The sequence below is a fragment of the Salvelinus sp. IW2-2015 genome, linkage group LG5 (genome assembly GCF_002910315.2).
Source record: "Salvelinus sp. IW2-2015 linkage group LG5, ASM291031v2, whole genome shotgun sequence".
Taxonomy (NCBI): domain Eukaryota; kingdom Metazoa; phylum Chordata; class Actinopteri; order Salmoniformes; family Salmonidae; genus Salvelinus; species Salvelinus sp. IW2-2015.
Genome location: NC_036844.1, coordinates 10,026,215 through 10,034,849, shown reverse-complemented (window position 1 = coordinate 10,034,849; position 8,635 = coordinate 10,026,215). Strand labels below are relative to the sequence as shown.

At 47.3% G+C, this 8,635-nt stretch overlaps 1 pseudogene; it reads right to left on the bottom strand.

The window, feature by feature from the left end:
- Window positions 1-2,973: 2,973 nt before the first annotated feature.
- Window positions 2,974-8,268, bottom strand: LOC111963886 (alpha-2B adrenergic receptor-like; annotated as a pseudogene).
- Between the last annotated feature and the right edge of the window lie 367 nt (window positions 8,269-8,635).

The following is an 8,635-nucleotide window of genomic DNA, read 5'->3' as shown; positions in this document are numbered from 1 at the left end:
CTTGGGCGAGTTGCTGTGGGGGGTGCAGGGCTGTTGACCGGGGTAGGGGTAGCCAGGTGGAAAGCATGGCCAGCCGTAGAAAATGCTTATTGAAATTCTCAATTATAGTGGATTTATTGGTGGTGACAGTGTTTRCTGTCCTCAGTGCAGTGGGCAGCTGGGAGGAGGTGTTCTTATTCTCCATGGACTTTACAGTGTCCCAGAACTTTTTTGAGTTTGTGTTGCAGGATACAAATTTCTCTTTGAAAAAGCTAGCCTTGGCTTCTCTAACTGCCTGTGTATATTGGTTTCTAGCTTCCCTGAAAAGTTGCATATCACGGGGGCTGTTCGATGCTAATGCAGAACGCCATAGGATGTTTTTGTGTTGGTTAAGAGCAGTCAGGTCTGGAGAGAACCAAGGGCTATATCTGTTCCTGGTTCTAAATTTCTTGAATGGGGCATGCTTATTTAAGATGGTGAAGAAGGCATTTTTCTTAAATAACCAGGCATCCTCCACTGACGGGATGAGATCAATATCCTTCCAGGATACCCGGGCCAGGACGATTAGAAAGGCCTGCTCGCTGAAGTGTTTCAGGGAGCGTTTGACAGTGATGAGTGGAGGTCGTTTGACCGCTGACCCATTACGGATGCAGGCAATGAGGCAGTGATTGCTGAGATCTTGGTTGAAAACAGCAGAGGTGTATTTAGAGGGCAAGTTGGTTAGGATGATATCTATGAGGGTGCCCGTGTTTACGGCTTTGGGGTGGTACCTGGTAGGTTCATTGATCATTTGTGTGAGATTGAGGGCATCAAGCTTAGATTGTAGGATGGCTGAGGTGTTAAGCATGTTCCGGTTTAGGTCACCTAGCAGCACGAGCTCTGAAGATAGATGGGGGGCAATCAGTTCACATATGGTGTCCAGAGCACAGCTGGGGGCAGAGGGTGGTCTATAGCAGGCGGCAATGGTGAGAGACTTGTTTTTAGAGAGGTGGATTTTTAAAAGTAGAAGTTCAAATTGCTTGGGTACAGACCTGGAAAGTAGGACAGAACTCTGCAGGCTATCTTTGCAGTAGATTGCAACASCGCCCCCTTTGGCCGTTCTATCTTGTCTGAAAATGTTGTAGTTAGGAATGGAGATTTCAGAATATTTGGTGGTCTTCCTAAGCCAGGATTCAGACACGGCTAGAACATCCGGGTTGGCAGAGTGTGCTAAAGCAGTGAATAAAACAAACTTAGGGAGGAGGCTTCTAATGTTAACATGCATGAAACGGAAACAGAAGTCATCAAAAGAGAGCGCCTGGGGAATAGGAGTGGAGCTAGGCACTGCAGGGCCTGGATTKACCTCTACATCACCAGAGGAACAGAGGAGGAGTAGGATAAGGGTACGGCTAAAAGCTATGAGAATTGGTCGTCTAGAACGTCCGGAACAGAGAGTAAAAGGAGGTTTCTGGGGGCGATTAAAATAGCTTCAAGGTATAATGTATAGACAAAGGTATGGTAGGATGTAAATACAGTGGAGGTAAACCTAGGTATTGAGTGATGATGAGAGAGATATTGTCTCTAGAAACATCATTGAAACCAGGTGATGTCATCGCATGTGTGGGTGGTGGAACTGAAAGGTTGGATAAGGAGCAGGGCTAGAGGCTCTACAGTGAAATAAGTCAATAAACACTAACCAGAACAGCAATGGACAAGGCATATTGACATTAAGGAGAGGCATGCTTAGTCGAGTGATCATAAGGGTCCAGTGAGTAGTGAGGTTGGTTGGGGTAACGGCGATTCAGACAGCTAGCCGGGCCATCGGTAGCAAGCTAGCATATGATGGAGGTCTGTTTTTAGCCACCTCGTGCATTTCCGACGGTAGATTAGTGCGGTTCCGTGTGGTAGAGGGGATCAATCCAATTGACAAAATAGATATAGTTGTAGTGACCCAAGAAAAATTGTCCGATAGACCTATTCAGATAGCAGCCGATAAGACAGCTAACGATTAGCGGGCCGCAGATGGYCGTTCAGGTAACGTCGCGACGGAYGGGCCAGTTGGATAACTCCCTCGGGCAGATAACGTCGGTAGTCCAGTCYTGAAGGCCRGGTGGGGCTCCGCATCGGCAGTAAAACGGGTCCGGATAGGTGATTGTAGCCCAGGAGTGGCTGATGGAACTCTTCAGCTGGCTAGCTCCGGAATAATTGATGTTTGCTAAGGGATCGACGTAAGCCAATAGTCACACGGATAGCAGCTAGCTAGCTGCGAGATCCAGGTGTAAATGTCCAGAGCTTGCGGTTGAAATCCGGGGATATGGAGAGAAAAATAGGTCCGGCATGTTCTGGTCTGAGTCGCGTAGGATGGCTGGGGTGAAAGTAAAGTCACGACAGGGGACAAGTCAGGATCGAGGGAAAGATAAAGGGGGAAAGCACAGAGAGATCCTTCATGATAACCTGCTACAGAGCACTCAGGACCTCAGAATAGGGCAAAGTTCACCTTCTAACAGGACAACGACCCTAAGCACACAGCCAAGACAACACAGGAGTGGCTTCGGAACAAATCTCTGAATGTCGTTGAGTGGCCCAGCCAGAGCCCGGACTTGAACCTGATCTAATATCTCTGGAGAGACCTGAAAATAGCTGTGCAGCGACGCTCCCCATCCAACCTGACGGAGCTTGAGAGGATCTGCAGAGAAGAATGTGAGAAACTCCCCATATACAGGTGTGCAAAGCTTGTAGCGTCATACCCAAGAAGATTCGAGGCTGTAATCGCTGCCAAAGGAGCTTCAACAAAGTACTGACTAAATGGTCTGAATAATGTGATATTTCAGTGTTTTATCTTTAATACGTTTGAAAAAATGAGAGAAAAAAAACTGTTTTTGCTTTGTCATTATGGGGTATTGTGCTTGGATTGATGAGGAAGAACATGTTTTTTTTATCCATTTCAGAATAAGGCTGTAATGTAACAAAATGTGGYAAAAGTCAAGGGGTCTGAATACTTTCCAAATGCAGTGTAAATACCGTAGATGTTTTATTTATTGAATTTTGTACAATATACCAGCTTGTTCAGTCAAGGACATTTATGAAAAACACATAAATAAAGATATTATTATGGGTTTCTTGGTTCACACCGAATTTGAGAATATGCATTCATAGGCATGCATTCTGTAAAACATGCAACCACACAAACACACACAGAGAGAGAGAGAGAGAGAGAGAGGACTCAGCACTGTCTTGTCTCCAGGTAGTGCCTGGGCAATAGAGTCTGTTTTGCGTCTTTCATCCATTTCACAGATTAGCTTTTAATTTTTTTTCCTGCTGTAGTATTCCCGTTCCGGTTTTCCCGTTGTAGCCCGAGGTGTGCAGTGCCACCATGCTTTTCCCAGAAGGAGGTAGAATGTTCCTGGGATCACGCAGAGGATACTCTCCTCCTCATTGCTCTGGGTGGTGGTTAACTCCACAGGGAATATTGAGAGGAGAGGACACTCCATACATCACAACACAGAACACACACCCCAGGCTAGAGAGGCCGAGAGGGAGATGGGGAGAGAGTGTGTGTTTGTGTGTGGTCTTGTGAGTTCCTCATGCTCTCATCTTTATCTCAGATATAAAAAACACCATTAGTGATTTCCTCTGTTCCAGTAAAACCCGTAGGCCATCACACAACAAACACACACACACACACAGTATTTAATAACTACTACTGCAGACCCGCTCTAAACCCAACATATTACATTACTGAGGCCTTGGTCATATCAAAAACCCATATTTCACTTTTCATGTGTTTACATTAATTTCATACTTATATTAAAACATAAAGGTGCATTTCTGGTACTGATAACAAGACACAAATACAGCTGGGTTGTCCCCTATAAAACATGTCCGTCACAGGGTTTGAGTTTACGACAGAGGCCAGTCGTCATCCAAGGTGTAAAGCAACGTTTCCCAAACTCGGTCCTCGGGACCACAAGGGGTGCAGGTTTWGTTTTTTTGCCCTATCACTACACAGCTGATTCAAATGATCAAAGCTTGATGATTAGTTGATGACTTGAATCAGCTGTGTAGTGATAGGGCKAAAAAACTAAACCTGCACCCCTTGGGGTCCAGAGGACCGAGTTTGGGAAACCCTGGTGTAAAGYATGTAATGTTCTRTGTCTGTCCTTGGACACCTGGACAAACTCTCTTCACACACTACAAGTTCTTGAACACAGAACTCCAGGAACACATTCTACTGCACACGTTCTACCACACATTCTCCTGCCCAATCTGTGTCCTTACAGTGGACAGTACCTGGTAATGTCTAAGAACACTCTCCTGATACTGCGTCCTTGAACTTCATAGTGYCCAGTCACAAGGCTAGAGGTAATGGCTGTGGGAATCCAGTTATACAGACATACAAATTATTCAACAGAGAGCAGCCTTMGTTTGCTTATAGAGAGGAACGATGCAAGCAGTGATATACTTCAGCAATAAGGCACGAGGAGGTTTGGTATATGGCTGATATACCACGGCTAAAGGCTGTTCTTAAGCAAGACGCAACGCGGAGAGCCTGGATACAGCCCTTAGCCGTGGTATATTGGCGATATATCACAAACCCCCAAGGTGCCTTATTGCTATTATAAACTGGTTACCAACGTAATTACAGCAGTACAAATAAATGTTTTGTCATAACCGTGATATACCACGGCTGTCAGCCAATCAGCATTCAGGGTTCYAACCACCCAATTTATAATGTAATTTGAGCAACACGTCCTCATGACTGATGGCCCTGTTTTGTTCCGATCACTAAACAAGCTGTAAAAGAGTTATTTTTTTCAGGTATATTGCGTCCCTCCCTCCCTCCTCTCCCACTGCCCCCAATGGGATCAGAGCATCTTGATCTACTCCAGCATTCCATAGTTCAGCCTTTTGTTATCTGATCTAACAGAATGTTCAGCAAAGGACGGACTCAGCAGATTGTCTGTGGTTTCTTACACAAGAAAGCTAAAAGCTATCCTTACAGTATATCCACTCTAGAAGTCATTGTCCTTAGTGTCCTTACACAGCATATACTCTAAAAGAAGGTGTCCCTACACAGTATCCACTCTAGAAGTTTGTCCCCTTGGTGTCCCTACAGAGGATCTTCTTGAAGGCCTTCCTGAAGTCCTGGTTGAAGATGGTYTATATGACAGGGTTCAGACAGGAGTTGCAGTAGCCAATCCAGAAGAAGAACTTGAAGAGGGGATCAGGGAGAGAGCAGGTCTCAGGACAGATGGCCTGCAGCGAGTAGGAGAAGAAGAAAGGGAACCAACAGATGACAAACACCCCGATTACCACAGCCAGGACAAACGTGAAGCGCTTCTCGCGGTTCACCATGGCCTTGCGCCGAGACATTGGCGTGGCCTGGGCCTTCCCTGGCCTGTCAGAGGCCAGCTTTGTGCTGGTGGGTGTGGCAACAGTCTTTTTGAACTTGTGAGAGGTCAGAGAAGAGAGAGGTTTCAWTTTTAACCCTGCACCTCCAGACTTTGATCCTCCATTATTCTTAACTGTCCCGTTCCCTCCCCCCCCCTTTCCTTTTTCACTCATCTCTGCCTCTGCCTCGGAGCCAGAGCTGAAGCTGTCATCATTGGTGGTGTTTCTCTGTCTCTCCTCCTGTCTCTCACCCTGTCTGTGGGTCTCCTCAGGTTGGCTGTCTGCAAGGGGGAGTGTGGGGGAGCGAGCTATGGTGGGTGAGGGAGGCTGGGGTGAGGTGGGGACAGAGTTTGGTGAAGAAGGCTGGGTCTGGGGTTGTGGTTCAATCTGTGGGCCAGTAMGGGTCTTGGCCTGGGTCTCGCTCTGGGGAGGAGGAGACGAGGGGGAGGAGACAGGGAGACTCTTCGAAGGTACGGCATCCTTGGATTGTCCGTCTGCTTTCCATCCCTCCCCTCTGTTGTGCTGTAGTTGGCTGAGAGGCTTGGGCTGGAGGGTAATGACAGGTCCAGGTGCGTGGGCTGTTGGGTTGCTAGGAGTGTTGCTAGACGCGTTGCCGGGAGTTTTGTTAGGGTTGGGTTTTTCCCCTGGCGGACATCTTGTGTGTTGCTTGGCGATCTGGTAGATCCTGATGTAAACCCCGATCATGATGAGACACGGGGCGAAGAATGAGCCGATGGTGGAGTAGAGAATATACCAACGCTCGTTGTTCAGCTCACACACCTCCACCCCTCCCTCACTCTTATCCAGGGAGAGGAGGGGAGGGAAGGAGATGGCGGCCGAGAGAAGCCAGACCACCACGATGGCCGCCTTGATGCGTGCGGGGGTCCGTTGGGCGCCATAGGACACGGGCCGGGAGATGGACAGGTAGCGGTCCAAAGAGATGGCACAGAGGTGAGCGATGGAGGACGTGCAGAAGAGGACGTCCAACGCCAAGTAGATCTCACACCACAGTGAGCGGAATGCCCAGTATCCCTGAAGCTCATTGGCCAGCGAGAAGGGGATGATGAGGGTAGCCACCAGGATGTCGGCTGCGGCCAGCGAGACCAGGAAGAGGTTCTGTGGGCCGCGGAGCGAACGCGAGGTCAGTACGGCGATGATGACCAGGATGTTGCCCACGATGGTGAGGATCATCATGAGGGTGATCGCGGTGGKGAACAACGCAGTGGCCTCTGGGGAATAGGGTGGGGTTCGCAGTACTGTCTGGTTGCAGGGGGTGGGGCCGAAGGTGAAGCTGATGTTCAGGTTCACCCCTGGCCCTGACAGGCATGTAATATCTGGGGTCATGGCCATGGCGATGCCAGCTGAAGCTAGACTTTTGGAGAAAACTCAGAAACTCACAGGGACAGTGAATTCTGTTTAGAGTGAGTGAAGAAGAAAGAAGAGAMAGGTTTCTGTTATCTGCTAGCTTAATCCCTTGAGGAAGACTTGTTGTCCAGTGAGAGTGCAGCAAATGGAGGGGCTCTGACGCAGAAACAGAGACATGGCTGTTGGGCTCAAGAGGCGTCCACTTAGAACTTTACGCACTAGATGATTGAATTAAAATGAGAGAGAGAAAAAAAACATTGTACCGCTTTGCCCAAGGCATCACCGAGACTAACAACTTTGCCAGTGTGAAAATATCGTTTTGCTCCTCCAGTCACGCACTTTCTCTTTCATGTCTCTTTTCAACATCCAGGTGCGGATATATCCACTAAATCGTTGGGTATTCAAATAAATAATTACTTCATTAATCTCATTAAATCAGTCCATTCAATTACTAAGTATCTATTAACTAACACAACACACACCGCTGATGCTTGGATAGTTATTCTTCTGGGGGAAATTATTAAATTGATTGAACAAGCTCTAGATAAATGTGTCATCCAAACGTAGTMCTAGAAGCTGTAAAAGTCCTTCAGGCCATCCATAGACCGTGTTCTATTTAAATTAAATTCACTGAAGTAAAACGTCCTTAATTATAGCCTACCATGAAATCGGAACACTCCCCGAATCTCACCAGCGCAATGAAGCGCACCAGGACGCAGAGACGCATGGAATGATACTTGGGCTGATGAAATGCCTTTTAAAAAGTTGCTATTCATTCACATTCGTAGTGTAACCATATRACGCATTAGAGACAGTTTGAAGATGTAAAAAGTCACCCAACAATCTGCGCTCCTCAGCTTCCATCTGTCCAAAAGGACTAGGTGCCGAAACGAGACCCGCACTGAGCCGTCATCGTCAATAGATAAGGGATGGGTCCGAGAAGACTTCAGCCACAAACATCAGATCAGTTAATTAAATTGTAGGGAGAAAAAAAAAACATATTCCTTTATCTGTCGATTGTTTGATATAGGGTATAGGCCTATGCTTTATAGTTCCTCTGAGCGCTGTGAAAGACTGGAATAAAACGGTGATGACAACACCTCACTGATTACATGATGATAATGTAACCATATTAWACTGAATTGTTCCTCTCTTTTTTCCCGGTCTTTGATTATGCGCAACTCGACCAGGTCCACTCTCTATCAATGACGCACCGATAACAACAAAGACGCACTTATTTCTGAATCAACTTCATTTTTCCTTCAATAGTGCTTGAATAATGAGCAACTCTTGCGTATCCAGTTTGATGTTACTTTTTCTTTGACAAAGACGCACCGGCTTCGTMCCCCGTCCAACTGAGCCCCGTTAACTGCCCGAGCCGGGTTAACAACCGCGCCTCGATCTCCGCCCGTCTAACAGGAATGATGTCACGCAGCGTCAGGCAGTGGACCCTGTGACCATCACCGAGACATACACTCTACACAAACACACGCTATACACACACGCCTACYATGCCAATGCAACCAGTGCGACACAGCCTGTTGAGGTGTAGAGTTGAGATAGCTGTATTGATCTGGCTGGTAGAGTGGTTTTAGATGGGATGGCAGCAGTGGAGGCTGCTGAGGGGAGGAAAGCTCATAATAATGGATGGAATGGAATGGCTGGAATGGAGTGAATGGAAGAGTATCAAACATGTGTTTGATGCCAGTCAACGGACTCCATTCCAGCTTTTATTATGAGCCGTCCTCCCCTCAGCAGCCTCCACTGGAGGGCAGAGGCCATGAGAAAAAACATCACCTCTCCTGTCTTACTCATTCCTCTCTGAGACAGAGAAGAGAGTGTGTGTGTGTGTGTGGTGTGTGTGTGTGTGTGTGTTGTGTGTGTGTGTGTGTGTGTGTGTGTGTGTGTGTGTTGTGTGTGT